The following is a 19,762-nucleotide window of genomic DNA, read 5'->3' on the forward strand; positions in this document are numbered from 1 at the left end:
CACTTTGACACCTTCAAAGATTTATGACACTGGTTCCTGGCCCCTCCTCCCCAAGAAAAGGAATGGATTGGTGTTATTAAGGTAATAAGGATAAGCCATTTGAAGCCGGACTGTGGTTGGCAGTAACAAAGAGCCAAATGTAGTATTGTTTGGTATTCTTTTTGTCAATTTCAGGTTCACCCATTCTGAAAATAAAGCTTTACTTCAGAATTCCTGGAATGTGCCCAAGTAGGAAAAGAAATCAGGTGGTCTGTTTGTGATAATAAATTTTAAGAACTAATTATCATTTTTCTGTGATTTTGCAGCAAAATGTGTTATGAGCTGGGTTGGAACCAGAATATCAAATATCCAAAAGTATACAAAAGGGGATAACACTGGAAAAAAAAAATTTAAGTCAAAAATCAAAATAGAGCCCAGGATTTCAGAAACAATGGCTTCTTATCAAAAATAACTGTCATTAAAATTGCCACAAACACCAGTGAAATGGATTTTGAGGGAAAGGTTAAGGGAATGTCTGTTTTATAAAATATAGTGAAAATTTATTTTATTCCTAAACTTCCCAGCCAAGTTTGTAAAATCTCAGACGATTTTTTCTTGTTTTTTTTTTTGTTGTTGTTGTTGTCAAGGAGCCAAAGATTTATCGATATTCACGTACACAGATTAAAAAATTTAATCCAAGAACTTTTATCAGCAGAGTCTGAACAGTCAGTCCTCTTTGGCTAATGAATCACCCAAGGAAAGCCTCAGTCCGGAGACCATCAGGGGGGAAGACCAAGAAACACTGAGAGGAAGCATGCAGGCGTCATCGTAGCTTCTCTGATACAACAAACCAAGAGGGGGTCTGGCGTCATTTTTTCATTTTCTCTGGATGCTGGGGAGTCTGATTTGCATTAAAAACCGCTGCATTCAATAAACAAAAATAAGGATAATAATGACCAAAGCGCTATTTGGAACAGAAAACAAACTCAAGCAATGCCTTGAGTGTTTTGCACTGAATTCATTGAAGATTTTATTCGTTGAGCTCTCACTAAGATTATTAGGCTCAGCTTGCTTTTAATTTCACTGGCCTCAGTTACTCAAAACAAAAGGAGCCTGGTATGCGTGTGTATGTGTGTGGGAGTATGAGAGTAGGTATTGTGTAAGGGGGTGTTTGAGTATGTGTGTGTGGGTGCGCCAGTATATGTGTGTGGATGTCTGTGTGTGTGGATATATGTGAGCGTGTGGACGTATGTGTGAGTCTGTGTGAGTCTGTGTGTGAGAGAATTTGAGCGTGTGTGTTTGTGAGATGTATCGTACACAGGCTTTGTACATTCTTCACATTGCAAACCCATCAACAAAAGGAGGAAGGAAGAAGATCTGAAGGGAATGGGTGGCTTTTGTGGGTTGAGGGGATGGAGAATGTCTCCACATAAACAAGAAGGTTTGGATGGGAAGTCTGCTAAAAAAAAAAAAAAGAAGAAATGTGAAGAGCTGGCCACAAGGTTGTAAATCCACAGACTGGAAGGAGGAAAAGAGAAACACTGCAAGCGACTGGAGTGTGTGTGGCTGCAACGTTCGTGGGCTCGAGGAGAAACAAGCGCTGAGGGAAACCGAGAAGGGGGGTGGCGGGTGTGATTTGTTTGGTGTTCGGAGCCAATAGAAAGGCCAGACTGTGCTAATATCCCCATGCAGCGCCGAGAGGAGTCAGAGCCGAGTCTCCGCGCTCGGTCCGCCGCCGCCGCCGCCGCCGAGCCAGGCCGGGAGCGCGGAGCCAGGCCGCCCGCCGCCAGCCCTCCGCCGCCGGCGCGCGGCTCATGGGCGTCTGCTGGCGTCCGCCAGGGGCGAGCTGAGCGCGGCCGCCCGACGGCGAACTTCCACACCTCTTTGGACTCTACGACTCCCAGGCAGGAGAGGGAGCGGGAGCCGAGAGAGAAGGGACCCGAGGAGGAGCCATCCGTCACGTCATTGCAGGTATGCGGCTTGCCACGACTAATCTGCCACGGACACGGTGTCTGATTTCTGCCTTCACAGAGCAGTTCTAATTGATTGACACTGCTTCTGCCATTGCTGGTCCGAATAGAAAGCACCGAATAAATGCCTCGCCTAACTCACGCTAGATGATTAAAGCGTAGTGTGTGTTTTCAGGCCACAAGGTTTACTCACCTATTGAATTCTCCGTGGGCGGAAAGCAAGGACCTGCAAACTTGACCTGATTTCTTTTTGTCATAGCATCAATACCTAGGCTGTCATGCAACCCATTTTATATGACTTGGCTACCTCCATTAGAATGATGACCTATAGCAAGTCAAACGCCATCCGATTGCTAGAAAGCGGGCTTCGAACATTCTCTACCTATTAGGTTAATATCCTCCGCATAGGAAAAGGAACCACCGTGGACTTGCCGGCAGGGCTCTGGTTTTTAATGCGCTGTAGTCAAGATGGACTAATTCTATGAGTGAAATATCACTGCATCACTATACTATGATTGAGGGAGAAAAGAGAGAAGGGAAAGATTTTTTTTTTTTTATGTGATTGTCAGTGACTTTTCCTGTGCACAGATTTACTTCTACCTTGTCTTTTGAGTTTAAAATGTATGTGTCTTGTGCAACTCCAGGGAGAATGAGTTCCAGGAGCTCACATACCGCTACACTGAAACGTCATGTATTGGAACTATGTAGTAAAGATAATACTTGGAAGGAAATAGCTATCTTTTGGTTGATTTTATTTGATCCTCAAATTGGTGGACTTTCTGGCCATTTCCTTCTTTTCCATTTCTTTTTTCTTTTAAGGCATGAGTTTTGTAAAAATCTCTTTCCAGGGAATTTTATTATGTTTGATTCAGAATTTTGAAGATGGTTATATAACTTTTTTTCCCCCCCGCTATTGACATCTTGTGATTAACATTGCTTAATGAGTTCAGCCTTTCCTTAGAGAAGCTAATGGGGACTGCATGAAGGCTTGGCGATAAAATGAGCCTTGCTTTGAGTAACCCCCAAATTGTTCAAAGTATTCAAAGACTCCGAATCATTAGAAAAAGAGCTTGTTTTCTGCAGTGGAGGGAAACACACAGATCCTGCTTCTGATCTAGCAAGAGAATGGTATTCCAGCAGGTGCAAGAGTAATCAAATATGTTACCTGAAATCCAAATAGCACTTTTCTTAGTGGATTCTTACTAAATCATATCTAACCTAGGCATTAATAATTCACAATCAAGTCACCATTCGGTCATGTCTGGTTTTCAGGGCAGCCCTTATTCCAAAACCTGTGCCTGTCCAAGGAAGATAGGGAAGTTATAAGAAAGAAATTTGTTTTGCACACCACGATGGAGAATTTATATTAACCTGGTTTTCATCATGGAGGGGATGCACACCTCCGCATTACCATCAAGTCATGGAAACTTCGTAGTTTTGCCTATTGACTGATTTGAATGACTTACCAGCATATTTTTAAAATCTTTTCAAAGACTAAAAATAGCAAGTTAATACTGTATTTGGAAGAGACGGTTTTGATTTTATAGGTGAGTCTTCCCTTTTACAACACAAAGAAACCTGACTGTAAAGAAATTTACCTAATCCAATAAATTCAAATTAATTGACCCAACTAAATTTGATTGGTAGCTAAAAGGGTGGCTTTGTATTACTGTGGACATTTTCCAATCTTCCATCAGGTTTTGGTTTATCAATATAATATCTGAAATAAATCAGGACCAAACCCCCACTTACCTTTCTAATATTTAAAGCGACATTGGGTGCAGCTGTAGTGGCTGGGTGACTATGAGAATGAATATATATGTACTTTGCATGGATTATGAGGCAACAATGGCTTTTCAGAGATGAATATAAACAATGCTTTGATTATTCATTGTTTTGTGCTATCGTTTTTCATTGGAAAAGGTAATCAAAATTCATTCTCTATGCATCTTAGTATAGCCAGCCGGAGCTTTAGATGCCCTGAAGTTGTAAGTGTGGTAAGGTTTATACAAGGTACATGCCTACAAACCTCTTTAAAATAAACACCTCTTCTTCTCAAGCAAAGGCATGATATTCGACTCTGAGTCTGGGCACCAAATTCTTATTGATATCAAGAGGGCCGGCCTGCTTGGGTCAAGGACAAATATTGACAGATTACAGAGATACAGGCACACAGCTGATTCAGCCAGCCACGTTCACGTGCCAGAGTTGCTACAGCAATCACAACAGCTTGCAGGCATTTCTCAATATCAGGGTCCTTTAAGTTTGCAGGAGAAAACTAGTGAATTGCTCCAACCAGAGAAAATGTGGGAAGTATTGGGCTTGGAACAAGTTGCACAAAAGATCAACAAATAAATTGTCTCAAATGGGAAGATATGTAATGATAAATTAGGGTCCGGATGCCATCTACTTCTTTTTGAGTTAGCTGCTTCTTTTCCTACCACCTAGTTCCCTTTTCTGTAAATTGGATACATAGACCTAGTAATATGTAGAGTTAATTTTTATCACATGTCAAGCTAAAACGTGGTCATCAGACCATCAGTCGAAACACTACTTCTACACGTTTTCCATCGCCACCACTTCTAGTTGGGAAGGTGCTTTGTTTGGCCGGTACATCCCCAGGACCCAGCCCATGGTGGAGCCCAGAGTTACAGAATAGTGTCCCAGAACCACATGGGGGAGTCTGAGGAGGGAGAGTGAGAGGTTTAAAGTAGCAAGGGTATAGAGTGAGAAGTTATAAAGACTGGTGAACTTCAATATAAATCCAGAAACCAAAGGAATAATGAGTTTATTTCTTCAAATTAGCTCCAAGTGTAAATTCTTGATGTGATTTCCTGAATATTTGAAGCAAACTCTTATGTGTACACATATACATCACACACAGGTGTGGGATTAGAATAAATACACTTGATATGCTTTTAACACTCCCGTACACAAAGGCCAGGAGAGGGCAGCATGCAAACTGTACAAAGTGATGCCTCTTCTTGACCATGAAGAGACTTGAATCTCCAAATGGCTAAAAAAAACTCTCTCCAATTTTATGTTCCTTCGTCCCCTTTGAAAACATAAAGTCTTGAGTCTTAATAAGGGATACACCATGCAGAATAGGCAGTTTCTTCTTTACCCCTAAAATTGATAAAAAATGGATACTGCCTGGCAAAATAAGGAAAGCAGCATCTTAAACAGAGAATTCAATTGCTCTTTCATTTGCTTTACTTCTTTCTTTGAACATACTCGAGCAGACTTTATCTTTACTCTGTCAGGAGATAGATGGGAGAAAGGGAAGTAAAATACAGGAAAAAAAGAAAGAAGTGGGCTTTCTCCAGAGTTGGTTCTTCAGAGGAAATGTTCCTGATCTGCTTTAGCAATAGATCTACCTTTCACTTTAAGCATGTCTCAAATGCAAGTTCAAAGCCAAATATATTTTGTACACTGACAATCCACGGTACCTCCAAAATCCTAACAAATTTGATTTCAAGATAGAAGAGCTATAATAGCTTCTCTTAGTGGTGTATAGTCTAAGACACGTGTTCACAAAGAAGAATTTTGCATCTGCCTCTTAGAAACGGAAAGATGGCAAAACCTGGTCCAGGATAAGTACCTTTCTAAACCCATAGCTGTAGACTGGTTCCTTGTGCTATTGTTATACCACGGGCCAGTCTCATTCTAGGAACAAACTACAAATGTGTATAGAAGAGATACCTGTAACTAGTTTTTTTTTTTTTAGTAGTAGTGATGCTTCTAGCTCGTTCATTCCAATACCACCTTTGGTTCAACTGCCGCTCAACTTACTACTCAACAGGAGGGCTCTGGGAGAAAGCTCAGACAAGGGCTTTTATAACAAGATCAGAGAGGCCCAGGGCAAAGCATTCTGGGGAAAAGGCTGAGGCTGGCGCTGGGAGTGGAGAAGGTGGAAGGGACGTTGGGCTGGGGCCGGATGTGGGGAGATGATTGAAGCCATGATATCTGTGTAAAGAAAGAACAATTCCAAGGCTTAGGAGCAGAAGATTCTGGGAGGCTCAACAGGCTGCACACCAAGGGCTCAGGAGCCTGTATGCATAAACAAGGCCTTGAAAGCTCTCCTCTCTAATGTTCTCTGGTGCCACTGCTCTCGACTGTGAGGCCTGGTGTCCTTGAATCAAAGCAAAGGGCTTTTTCAAGGACAAGGTGGAGATTCCTTGGTGTGTGGGAGGAAAGGGAGGCCACTGTGTCTCCCCCATTTCCAGCCAGATTCCCCTCTGCTCCACTCCTATTTGCTGTCTGGCACTGCGGAGTGCCTCGATGCTGTGAAAGCTTGGGACATGTGGGAGCCCTGTCCAGGATCACCATGGAACCGAACACAATGCAGTCATGGTAGGATGTTAGCAAATAAGAGAGGGTGAAATGAATCCTAGGGTGGGGGAAAATGTGAGATTTATCCCCTAAAGGCTGAGACCAACAGTCTCCATTGCTATCTTTCAGTTTTCAACGTAGCACTTCCCAAGTTCCTTTAAGATAGTCAGAGAAACACCGGGTTCGAGCTCCCTTTTCAAGATTGCCGTTCAATAAAGAATCTTAAGGATGAAGGGGTAATCTCTTTAAAGGCACTGATGTGATGGCAAAGTAAAAATGAGTGAATGAGATTTTAGTATTCTGGCAGACACAATAACCTTCTTAAGAAGACATCATACTTCAGGGTATGTTACATTAAGAAAACATTTCTGAATTACGAATACAAGAGAATTGGAAACAAAGAAAATACATGACTTATGGAAAAATTCCCCTGAAGGAGAGTTTTTGAAGGACAGGACACCAAAAAGACAAATATTCCCAAATATGACTTTCATGTTATGGATTAGTAGCAGGTCTAACCTAAAATTCTCCTCTCCTATAATTTATTTAAATAGTTAGAGGGGGAGGGAGGGGAAAGAACACATTGAGCAGGGAAACACTTGACTTGCTCATGTGAAATGCTAAGTTGACTTTGTCTAGTACAACTATTGTTTGCATTAAAAATATTATTCAACCTGGCTCTGCAGCTGTGACTCCAAAGGCTGAGAGGACGCTAATCTTATCACCCATGGAAAACTAGTCACCTCTCTGTGCTTTCTGCAATTATAGCACAGGCTCTGGATACTGCATTATATTTTCTAATTATGTAGCAGCGTTTTGTGAAGGTTGATAGATGTGTGATATTGTACTTACGGTTAATAAAAGTCTAGCAACTCTGTAATGAGATCTCCCTACCAAATGTTTTGGCTAGGAATCTAAATGTCATTGAATTTTGGAGTGATCTTATGAATCATTTTGCAGATTAAGATTCATCTAACTTGTTGAATGCTTACCATATGCCAGATTATACTAGATACATTCATGCCTGTAATCTTCACCACAACCCTTGGAGTTTATTGTCTGGAAGTTTTATTGATTAAGAGTATTGATTATACCCATAACATTTGATAGCTGAGAACCTAGCCATACAAGCATACATTCAACGGATGTTCATTGAGCCTCCTCTTTGCATAAAGGTGATAATAATAATAAAGTATAATTATTATTACTGGTATAATCTTTTGTATTATGTTTTTACATACATTCTTGCATTTGATTCCCGTACAAGCCAGTTATTCACATATGTAAAAAAAAAAAGAAAAAAAAAAGGCATCTTTCTATAGCACAAGCCCATCACAAAATAACTGTGGTTATACATATGAAAATAATCTTGATTTAGGTCCATCTCCATAGGACTGCCCCATCCGATAGATGGCAATCCGATGGTAAATAGTCACCCCACGGCTGCTTCTTGAGAGCAAAACGTTGTTGTTGTTAGTTGCCGTTGAGTTGCTCTGACTCATGGCAACCCCATGCTCAACAGAACAAAACAGCACTTGGTCTTGCACTATTTTTTACAATCATTGGTACGCTCGAGTCCATTGTTGAGGCCACTGTGTATTTTGAATGTCTTCTAACCTAAGGGGCTCATTTTCTAGCACTGTATTAGACAGTACATGTTGTGATCCATATGGTTTTCATTGGCTAATTTCCAGAGGTAAATCCCCAGGTCTTTCTTCCTAGTCTTTCTTAGTCTGGAAGCTCTCTGAAACCTGTCCACTATGGCTGACCTGGCTGGTATTTGAAATACTGGTGGCATAGCTTCCAGCGTTGTAGCAAGATGCAAGTCACCACAGTACAACACACTGACAGATGAGCGGTGAGAGAGCAAGACAATTCTGTGTAAATTTTAGCCCCTCTGCTAAGGGCATGCTCAATGCTTGTGGGGGGAGGGCACACCCCCTGGCCTGCAGAAACACCCCTCCCTGTTCCTTGTGTCAATTTTGGAGTGGCACAAAAACACATGGCTTCAAACAGTCATACATCCTCAAGACTCAACTCGACTAATAATTTCAAAAATACAAATAAGGTACCACACGTCTGTGAACTCAGAGAACGTAAACTTTGGAAGAAGTGGACAGGAAACATTGCTTTGCATCAGAGGGTCAAACGATATTAAGACTCTTTTGATCTAGAAGGGGATTATCTAGTTATTATGAAAAATTACTAACCTAGAAACTCAAGAGACTTGGGTTTGTACCTGTTGCCATTTTTCACTTGAACTGTGATCTTAGGGAAAGCCTCCAGGCTCCCTTGAGTACACTCTTTATAATGAAAAGGCTGAAGTAGATCATTGTGTTTCATTCTAACTCTAAACATCAATTCTACACTCTACCTTCTGTGATAACAGCTGCCATTTCTTGAAGGATGACTATTTACTAACATATTACAGGAATCATCTAGTTTTTACAAAAACCCTAACATATATTACTATTATTATCTTTATTTTACACAGAAGGAGTCTTAGTCATCTAGTGTTGCCAAAACAGAAATCCTATAAGTGGGTGGCTTTAACAAAGAGAAATCTATTCTCTCACAGTCCAGTAGGCTAGAAGTCTGAATTCAGGACACCAGAAGGACCTCTCTCTCCATCGGCTTTGAAGGCAAGTCCTTGCGATCCATCAGTCTTCCCTTGGTCTGGGAGCGTCTCAGCGCAAGAACCTCAGGTCCAAAGGACATGCTCTTCTCCCAGTGCTGCTTTCTTGGTGGTGTGATGTGCCCATGTCCCTCTGCTTGTTTCTCTCTTTTATATCTCAAAAAGAGATTGGCTTAAGACACTACCCAACCTTGTAGAACTCATCAGTATAATTGCCACTAATTCATTTTATTACATCATAGTGATAGGATTTACAACATATAGGGAAATCACATCAGAAGATAAAATGGTAGACAATCATACAAGGGAATCATGACCTAGCCAAGTTGGCAGATATTTTGGGGGACACAATTCAATCCATGACAGAAGGCTTGTCTTAACCATAAAGAGGTTAAGAGCTTTCAAAAAGTCATAAAGCCAAGGAAGTTGCAGAACTGTGTTTCAAACCTGGCTACTTCATACTTCCCATAGTAGGTTGTGCCTTCATTCACTTACTTGTAAAGAGATATTGAGAAGATACCATGTGCAGGGCATTGTGCAAGGTGATAGGGTATCTGTGAACAAGATAGACAGCATCCTACCCTTAAAATGCTCACAACTAGTGGGAAAGACCAAAAAATAACCTAATAATTCTAATGGTGCTTTCTAAGTATCATAATACAGGATGCTCTAAAAATTTGTAATATTATTTTGGCCTTGTTAACAAAACCATTTGACCATATTAGTCTAATCATTATAATAACTCAGCCCTTTTCTTTGCATCATTCAGATATTTTTCCCCTCCAGTACAGCACATTTTTGGTCTTCCTTAAATAATTATGTTCGTAGTATGTCTACAACTTTCACTAAATTTTAGGGCCCCTTGGATACCCCGCTGGCTTAGTGGTTAACAGCTATGGCTGCTAACCAAAAGGTCGGCAGTTTGATTCCACCCGGCACTCCCTGGAAACCCTATGAAGCAGTTCTACTCTGTCCTATAGGGCTGCTATGAGTCGGAACTGACTTGACAGCAATGGATTTGGTTTTAGGTTTTGACAACAAAGGCCATTTCTTCTTTATCTTTTTTATTTCCCAGCACAGAACCAGTGTCCATTTAACTATATGCTGATCTGAATTTGTTAAGATCCCAGTTACAGCTAAGAGCTAGGATCAGAGACTCCTGGTTAGCTGCTGAGTGGGAGCCTTCCAACAGCTTTAGGCATACCCCTCCATCGTAGGCTAAACAAATGACAAACGTAGTCATTTGCCCTGAGAACAATGTTTTTTGTTTCTGATTCTTTCTGCCTTGTGCTACCTATTCCTTGTGTTACACACCCCAAACTGTCTAAAATGATCATTTAAAAAAAAATTGTCATATAAAATCAATTAATTTTCTTTAAAGAAAAAATTTACTGTTTAGACTTTAAAATTCTGGATCAATCTTTCTGACGAATTTTTTTCACCAAGTTAAAAAAAAAAACTGTCGTTAGAGGATGCCACGGTATGCCCACAAGTTTTCCCTTCATTCCCCTAGGGTTATGAGAGCTAGCCATAACATACTAGAATGCCTGGTAACTTTCTGGGCTCTGCAGTTGACCTGAAAATTAACAAACTCAAATACATGCAGAGGAAAGTAATGAGGTTATTGAAGGTTCTAGAAACAGTGCATCTTTTTGGACTGGAAGACTTAAGAAACAAGAGAGTTTAGGAGGACAGCTTTCCTCTCTGTGGTTTCAGAGGGAAGATTTTAAAATCACTAGGACAGGGAAAGTCTATGAGAATTTAGAGAAATCTGTGAATGTGGACAGGAAAAAAACTGCATTTTTTTCCCACTAACCTGTAACTGAAAGTTCACATTCCCTTTAGCTATGAATGTGAACAATAAACCACAGGAGTATTAATAGAACCATGCTTTTGCTGCCAACAGAAGCCAGAGATATTTTCATGTTGTATTGCCATTGCTACAGATGCCTCAAAATATCACTTACACTTATCACTACATCAAAATCATGGTAGTTCTTATACCTGCTTTTAGATCTTACAATTATAATGTGCATGCTTTATAAAGAAGACCACATAATGCAATATTGCACTTTTGTTTCTTTTTAATATATTGATAGTTATTTCTCTCTACATATGGTATCTTTTGTAATATTATGGACTGTTTGAATTTATTCCGAGGAGTCCTTAGACTTCTTGAGACCCAAAGGTATCCATGGGGAAAAATGTAAAGATAACTTATTCTCTAGAGAGGTCAATTTGGCATATTAGATGGCAGCCTTTCTAACACCTGAAATTTCCGCATATGGAATGGGCGACCGTATAAGCCAGTGAAGGCCACGCTGGCAAAGAAGCTGATGTCTCTTAGGAATTCACTTGAGAGAGAAGTCATGCATCAGATATGGAGTTGAGCCGTGATACCATCCAACACTGAGGTTCTTTGTGTTTAAGACAAAGAGAAGGGGAAAAGTAAGTCTCTTTCCTCTACTTGAATTTGCATCAATTTGAGCAAATTCTGCAAGGAGAGTTTTATAAGGGCGGAAGAGTCTGGAACGGCAGACCTCATGCCATGTATCTTTGCATTTGTGTTTGTAACTATGATGGTCTCAAATGTCAGTAATTACAGGTTGGGCGAGTGAATTGGATGGCTCAGATGATGATCAGGTATGGCTGGTACCCTGTAGAGTGACCATACAATGATTGCCCTGGGTTCCCATTCAGAGCTCCACGCTGCGTTGTAATGATCCTTTTCATGTTCTTTTCTCCTATGCTATGCTGTAAACTCTTTAAGGGATCATTTTTTTTTTCCATCTTTGTGTCTCTGGTATGTTACACAGTACCTGAATCATGATGCTTATGTTTGGTGAACGAATGAACGAATAACGATCCTCTTGAGGTCACTAGAGGAGCCCTGGTGGCGCAGCGCTTAAGAGCTTGGCTGCTAACCCAAAGGTCAGCAGCTGGAATTCACCAGCCATTCCTTAGAAACCCTATGGGGCAGTTCTACTCTGTCCTGTAGGGTCACTATGAGTTGGAATTGACTCAATGGCAGTGGATTTGGTTTTTAGGTTTTATTGTTGCAGAACCAGTGACCTTGTTTTTTAATAAGGAACAAAATATGAGAAAGAGTACTACAGATTTTCTTTAGTTTACAGAGCATCCTTGGGTGGGGTAGCAGACAACATTAACCCTATACCACAGTGTTAAATTCTGGGCCATTAAGTACCCAAGCAAAAACCTCAGAAAAGATTCTTGTTAATGGTAAGACAAACAACCTCTCTCCTGTTTAACTCAATGGATGTGTTGACAGCTCTCAAGACTGCTGCGGCCTTGGCGGGCTCTGATAATTTCTAGGCAACTAACATGTTTTATTTGGGACTTAACTGAGCTGAGAAGTAGTGAACGTCTTCATTTTTAGAGGATGCCAAGGCATTCCCGCAGGTGTGCCTTTCGTTGCCTTATGATAATGGAACTTGGTTTTGAGGGCATTGCTTATTCTGACGGGGGAATAAGGAGGGGTCCGAGGAATGATTTATTAAGCACTTAACTTACTATGGGTTCCAAGTATTTTAAAGTACAATATCTCATTAAGTTTTTACAACAATTTTTGAGGTAAGTGCATTGTCCACATTTTACCAAGAACTGAGGCTCACTGAGATCTAGTAAATTTTCTGATTTCACACAGCTAGATAAGCATTCAAATAAAAGGTTTAAGAATCCCAAATAACGTCCACTTTTCATTACCACAGAACTCCAAGATGCTGCCTTTTCCCCTAATAACGTTGGCTCAATCCTTCACATTGACTTAGGTTTCATGCTGGAGACTCTAGAGATCAGAATCCTGGTGAACTGTGTTAGGTAAGTAAAACACAGAGAGGGTGTACACTACAGCAATTTTCTCAAGACATAAAATAAATGATAGAGAAGCCTCATTCTACCTATTTGTAGGTAACAAAAAAGGCACACCCTTCCACGCAGCAGGAGGGGCTGGTACCTTGGAGAAGCAGGTGCTTCATGTACTTGGGTTTGTACTTCACGCTGTACTCGACATGGGCTTATACTTTAATGCAGACAGTTCATTCTCTCTAAGTCCTCTGGGACCTGTGTCCCAAGTCTCTAGCTGCAACCCCGTGCAACCAGTGTTGGCTTTACCGTGCTGACTCTAGTCCCCCTCTCAGCAGCTCATACGCTGAACTTTACACCCAAAATGAATACTTGCCTGCTTCTGTATCAGTTACTGTTGAGTCAGTTCCAACTCATGGCGACCCCACCCGTGTCACAGTAGAATTGTGCTACACAGGGTTTTCGGTGGATGATTTTTTGGAAGTCAATCGTCAGGCCTTTTTGTCGAGACACATCTGAATGGACTGGAGCTTCCAGCTTTTCGGTTAGCAGCCTACTGCTAACTGTTTGCACCACCCAGGAACTCCAGGCAAACCACACAGTGTGTAACTTTTTATGATTTCCTTTCTTTCTTCTCCACCCCATGTTCCATGTTCTATATTTGATGCCTTCTAACTCACAGAAGTTTCAGATACATAAGGAGATAACGTCATCTCCTCATTTTACAGATAAGGAAGTGATAGTCCAGAAAGTCATATGCATTGTAACACTCTAGTTTGGTATAGAACAATGACCAGAACCACTAGTTTCTTAATTTCCTCTCTTTTCCTCTTCCCACTGTGCCATGCTCACCAGTGACCCTCCATCAGTAAGCTGAGCCTAAATCAACAGTAGGTGAAGTGTTGCAAGAGAGATTGCACAAAGGTCCAAGATACAGCTTGCAGAAAATGTGCCAAAGGACGGGGAGAGGGGAAGCATTTTGCTTTGGGGACAGTGGAAGAATCTTGCATAAATATAGTAGGGCTTGACATTGTTTAATCTTTTTTTAATTTGGATGATTTTTTCTCCTCTTCTCGGCAACCCTAAATAATCCCAGAGCTTGAACTCCCCAAAGACTGAGGTCCATTGAAATAGTCCCAGCTATTTAAAAAAAAAAAAAAAAAATTTTTTTTTTTTTTTTTTTTTTTTATTTCTAGAAGCCCAGCAATGCCTTCAGCTGGTGAAATGGATAAAGGGGCAGCTGTAGCCCTGATTCTCCTTCCCAGGTTTCCAAGTGCTCTGGTGCCTTTTGGCTTATCCAGGTAATAGCAATTACTCCTCCTTCCCTCCATTTGGACCAAGGGGTTGGACTGGAGTTGGGATGGATTTTCTTTGTGACATACGTGGTCAGGTTTTGCTCCATTCCCAACACTAGTGTCTTCTGTAGTCCAAATGCCCCTGTTGGACTGGCTTATTTAGACATGCTTAGAATTGCTTTAACTAATAAATCTTGTCTCTGGCAGGGTTTGGGGACAGAAATGAGTCTGTGTCATAGTCTCTCCATACTTTTCCACTTCTGTTTGTCAGAGGAAGGCCACTCCCTGGAGGAAAGGCTTCCTTCTCTTCCTTAGCCAGGTTGGCAGTTTTCCTTCTGCTCACCCCTCCTTTTCTTTTCTAAAGCTTGAAACTAGACATGCACACTACCAGACATCCTAGTGGAACACACACACACACACACACACAAACAGTTGCCATTGAGTCAATTCTGACTGCATTTTCAAAGGCTGATTTTTCAGAAGTAGATCACCAGGCCTTTTTTCTGAGTTCCCTCTGGTGGACTCAAACTGCCAACCTTTTGGTTAGCAATGTAAGTGCTCCACTGTTAGCACCACCCAGGGACTCCCCTACCGGGATACAAAAAAAACCATTGTCATTGAGTGAATTTCTACTCATAATGACCCTATAGGACAGAGTAGAACTGCCTTATAGGGCTTCCAAGGCTGTAATCTTTATGCAAGCAGACTGCCACATCTTTCTCCTGTGGAGCAGCTGATGGGTTCAAACCACCAGCCTTTGGGTTAACAGCTGAGAGATTAACCACTGCACCACCAGGGCTCCATCCTATTGGAATAGACCCCCAATAAATTGTAGGCACCTCTGTAAGTAATTCTCTATTGAACAAACAAGCCAATAAATAAATGAGTGAGCTACAGAAGTTCTTACCCATCATGCCCTCAGAGTGGCCCAGAGGATTGTGAGGGTCAACAGCAGGTGGACTGCTCATTGTGGGGGAAGCATTTATCCCTTGCAGGGTCAAGCAGATGTTTGGAAACAGGAGAAAAAGCAGCAGGAAGCAGAGGAGTCGATTAAGCTGAGTATGTCCAAGGCAGAACAGCCATCTTCCACGGCTACTTCATCGATGCCTCCTGCTCTACCCCAGTTGAGTGTACAAGTCACTGGGTTTGAGTAATTGGGCTGTGGAAGATAAAACAACTGACTCCTACTGAAAAGTTCTGTTTATCCAAATTTAGGGTAAAAATCCTGAACTCTATTCTTGGGTTGAATGAGACAGAATTGCTGATGACTGATGTCTGAATAGGCGCCATATGGATTTGTATGAAGGGAAAGAAAATAATCATCAGTCGTAAAAATATTTTTAGTCTTCATGAGGGTGTTATGCACCCACATGTTTCTGTCAGGTGGTTTTGCTATAAACGATTATTCTTGGACTACTAGAAAAATTTCCTTTTATAGTGATTGCACACTTTCCCAGATTACCAGTGTAGCATGCAAAATCCCACAACTTCAGAAATTCAAAAGATCAAAGGCAGAGAGGCCATCGGAGTCTTTAGACTCACCACACACCAGAACAATAGCTTTGCTACCAAAGGCCCCTTTAATGAAAAGAAAGTATACTTTTGTAATTACCCAACTGTACTGTGAAAATTGATAGGCATTCCTAATTCTCGTATTAGGTATTCCTGTTGTTTCTTGATGGCAGTAAAAGGCAGATTGTCTCCATATGATGAAAATATTGGCCAGTTGAGGTTTGGAGCTATTTAGTTAATATTAACTGCAATGATGTTGAGCTGATTTTCTGTTTCAAATGACAGCCAGAACTATCAAATAAACCAGAAAGTATTTATTAGGGTTGCTTCTGAATATGTAGACCGTGATTCATGACACAGACTCTATCAGCTCTCTTAGAAGAGGGGAGAATTTTTCCATCTGTGTAGCCCCCTGAGTGGGTGGTATAGGGTGAAAGCCTAGAAAATGATTTGGGAGTGTATGAATAAATTAATGACTAACTTTGAGCGTACAGATTTGAAAGTAAGATCTCTAATTGGTTAACTATAACCAGGTCACATGTAATGCCAGCAAATTGGCCATCAACTTTGAACTTTAGCCCTAAGCCCTGTTTTGTCAGCGTTCTGATTTGTATACATTCAACAAACATTTATTGAGTGCCTGCAGTGTGCCTGGCTGGAGTTTCGGGGTGATGCAAATGGTTAAGCAATCAACTGCCAGCCAAAAGGTTAGCAGTTGGAACTCACATAGAGGTGCCTCGGAAGATAGGCCTGGCTATCTGCTTCCAAAAGGTCACAGCCTTGAAAACCCTATGGAGCCATTCTACTCTGCACATATGGGGTCATCATGAGTTGGAACCAACTCTGTGGCAGCTAACAACAGTGTGCCAGGCAATGGAAATATAAAAAGATAAGATACAGCTCTTGCCTACAAGCAGCACCCGGTCCACTAGGAGAGATGAACAGGTAAGCAAATAACAATCACATTCAATATTAAGGGCTACATCTGTGCAAAGGCAAATGGGAACAGGATGAAAATGGAAATATGAAACACTAGCTTTGCTTAGTAGGGATTGTAAAGCACACATCATACCGGAAAAGACGGTTTGCTCAGCAGTTTACAATTTTCACACATCACCTTTTTAGTAGTTTAGTGTGTTGGGTGATGGTTGTTACGGTATAGCAGGCATGCTGTGCAATTTTTTTTTTTTTTTCAATTCCTTGAAACACAAGTAAACACATCTAGTTTGTAGCATCTAGAATAGCCTGCTATTTGTGGGGCTGCGGCTCGGCAGTCTCCTTGGGCACTCAGTATTTGGAAGCTCTGGCTTCTGGTTTTTGCTACAAACCTGAGACAGTGGTCTCATTCCTGGCATTGTTTATAAAAGCTTCATAACTATACTCATAAAAAAGGACTTTCAGAATCCAAGAAAGCCATGTCTAAGTGCAGATCTTTAGGAAAATAGGACCTGAGGAAGGGCAAGTGGCATGGTAGTGTAGTAATACTCTTTGTTGCTGGCCTATCTGCCGTTAGCTGAGGTTTAGCTCATGAGAAGGAATGAAGAAAGGCTTGTTGTCTCCAGCCTTTATTTACTTGTGCGCCAGCCAGAAAGCAAGATGGAGAAAGTGAATATCAAAAGGTCATATGTAAGTACGCACAAAGAGATAAGCAAATGTTTGTTTTTCTGTCAGCACCTAAGTTTGGGTATTTTTTTTTATGTGACTAGAGGCAGCTGAATTGAAATTCTATTTCGTAGCAGAGCTTTGTTGGGGGTGCTATAAATTGTTCTTAACAGCCTGAGATGGCATCAAAAATAGATTCAGTCACCTTGTTATATCGGGCATGCACGCACATACACAAATGACCTTTGGTAAGTAGTGATTGGGGACAGAAAATGTGAAGTGATTCATCTACAGTTTTGTATTTCCTTAGTTTCCTCCTGGAAAAATATAATAAATCTCTCAAACATAGATATGCATAATATGATTATATGAAAGGTTGATTACATTCAGGATTCTACCTTATGTTTAAGCAAAGAGGATGCCCATCTCAGAAATGAATTCAGGACTGCTGAGGATGCAATAATAATGACAACAAAAATAATTCATGAATTGAGGCCACACAATAATGGCTAATAATTACTGTCATAATAGCCATGATTTATTTAGGGCTTATTATATGCTTGATTTTAAAGAGGACATGGAACCAGGGATATCATTGCTGATGTCAGATGGATGCTGGCTGAAAGCAGAGAATACCAGAAAGATGTTTACCTGTGTTTTATTGACTATGCTAAGGCATTTGACTGTGTAGATCATAACAAATTATGAATAACATTGCAGAGAATGGGAATTTCGGAACACTTAATTGTGCTCATGAGGAATCTGTACATATATCAAGAAGCAGTCATTTGGCAAAGACAAGGGGATACTGCATGGTTTAATGTCAGGAAAGGTGTACGTCAGGGTTGTATCCTTTCACTGTAACTATTCAACCTGAACAAATAATCTGAGAAGCTGGACTATATGAAGAAGAACGGGGCATCAGGATTGGAGGAAGACTCATTAACAACCTGCATTATGCAGATGACACAACCTTGGTTGCTGAAAGCGAAGAGGACTTGAAGCACTTATTGATGAAGATCAAAGACCAGTATGGATTACACCTCAACCTAAAGAAAACAAAAATCCTCACAACATCATGATAAATGGAGAAAAGACTGAGGTTGTCAAGGATTTCATTTTACTTGGATTGACAATCAACACCTGTGGAAGCAATAGTCAAGAAATCAAAAGATGCATTGCATTGGGCAAATCAGCTGCAAAAGACCTCTTTAAAGTGTTGAAAGGCAAAGATGTCACCTTGAGAACTAAGGTGCGCCTGACCCAAGCCATGGTGTTTTCAATAGCATCATATGCATGTGACAGCTGGACAATGAATGAATAAGGAAGACCAAAGAAGAACTGACACCTTTGAATTGTGGTGTTGGCAAAGAATATTGAATATACCATGAACTGCCAAAAGAACGAACAAATTTGTCTTGGAAGAAGTACAACCAGAGTGCTCCTTAGAAGCAAAGATGGCAAGACTACATCTAATATACTTTAAACATGTTATCAGGAGGGATCAGTCCCTGGAGAGGGACATCATGCTTGGTAAAGTGGAGGGTCAGTGAAAAAGAGGAAGACCCTCAACGAGATAGATTGACACAGTGGCTGCAACAATGGCTCAAGCATAGCAACAATTGTGAGGATGGCGCAGGACCAGACAGTGTCACTATGAGTCAGATCTGACTGGATAGCACCTAACTACAACAGCATATGACAACTGGCATAATAACCACAATGATGAACTTGAACATGCCAGTGATTGTGAGGATGACACAGGACTAGGCACTCTTTCTTTCATAAGGTCTTCATGAGTCAGAGTCAACTTGATGGCCTCTACCTATCTATCTACCCACCTACCTACCTACCTATCTACCTACCTGCCTACCTATCTACCTTCCTACCCATTCACCTATCTACATACCTACATACATACCTATGTGCCAAAGTCATGTGCATTTAAGCCTCAACAACAGCATCATTATCCTTGTTCTCCAGAAGCCAGAGAGTCAAATTATTTCCTCTCGAGCTTTAAAAACCAGGCCCTCCATCTATCTACCTCCAAAGCCCTTACCCATAAACCTTCATTCAGTACCCTGAACTGGACACTTAATTAGGTATTTTACAAACACAATCTCATCTAATTCTCAAAACAACCCTAAGAGTCAGGAATATATATTATCATCCCTGTCATAAAAACAAGGGTCCCAAACCACACAGCCAGTAAGCGAGGAGCCAGAATTCAGACACACCTTGGCCTGACTCCAAAGCCCATGCTTATCCTCCACTTTCCCTGCCACTTCCAGAGGTGTCCAGGATGTCGCCATCATTCCCAGATTGCCTAGCTGGTGGCTTTTCTGGTGTCTGAATTTCTCTTCACAGGGAATAAAAAAAACAGTTGCTATCAAGTTGATGATTATGATTCATAGTGAGTCCATGTGTGTCAGGGTAGAACTGTGCTCCATAGGGTTTTCAGTGGCTGATTTCTTGGAAGTAGATCGCCAGGCTTTTCTTCCAAGGAGCGCTTGGGTGGAATCAAACTTCCAACCTTTCTGTTAGTAGCCTAGCATGTTAACCATTTGCACCACCCAGGGACTCCTTAGCAGAGAATAACACATTCCAATTTGTAA

The 19,762-nt window shown here is 41.1% G+C and overlaps 1 protein-coding gene across 1 annotated transcript in view; it reads left to right on the forward strand.

The window, feature by feature from the left end:
• The first annotated feature begins 1,469 nt into the window (after nt 1-1,469).
• The window catches only part of GREM2 (gremlin 2, DAN family BMP antagonist), a 146,808-nt gene continuing 128,515 nt past the window's right edge, over nt 1,470-19,762 (forward strand). The window contains exon 1 of the mRNA XM_049867942.1: nt 1,470-1,950. The gene's annotated coding sequence lies outside the window, so the exon portion shown is untranslated. The remainder of the gene's footprint in view (nt 1,951-19,762) is intronic.

The sequence above is a fragment of the Elephas maximus genome, chromosome 24 (genome assembly GCF_024166365.1).
Source record: "Elephas maximus indicus isolate mEleMax1 chromosome 24, mEleMax1 primary haplotype, whole genome shotgun sequence".
Classification (NCBI taxonomy): domain Eukaryota; kingdom Metazoa; phylum Chordata; class Mammalia; order Proboscidea; family Elephantidae; genus Elephas; species Elephas maximus.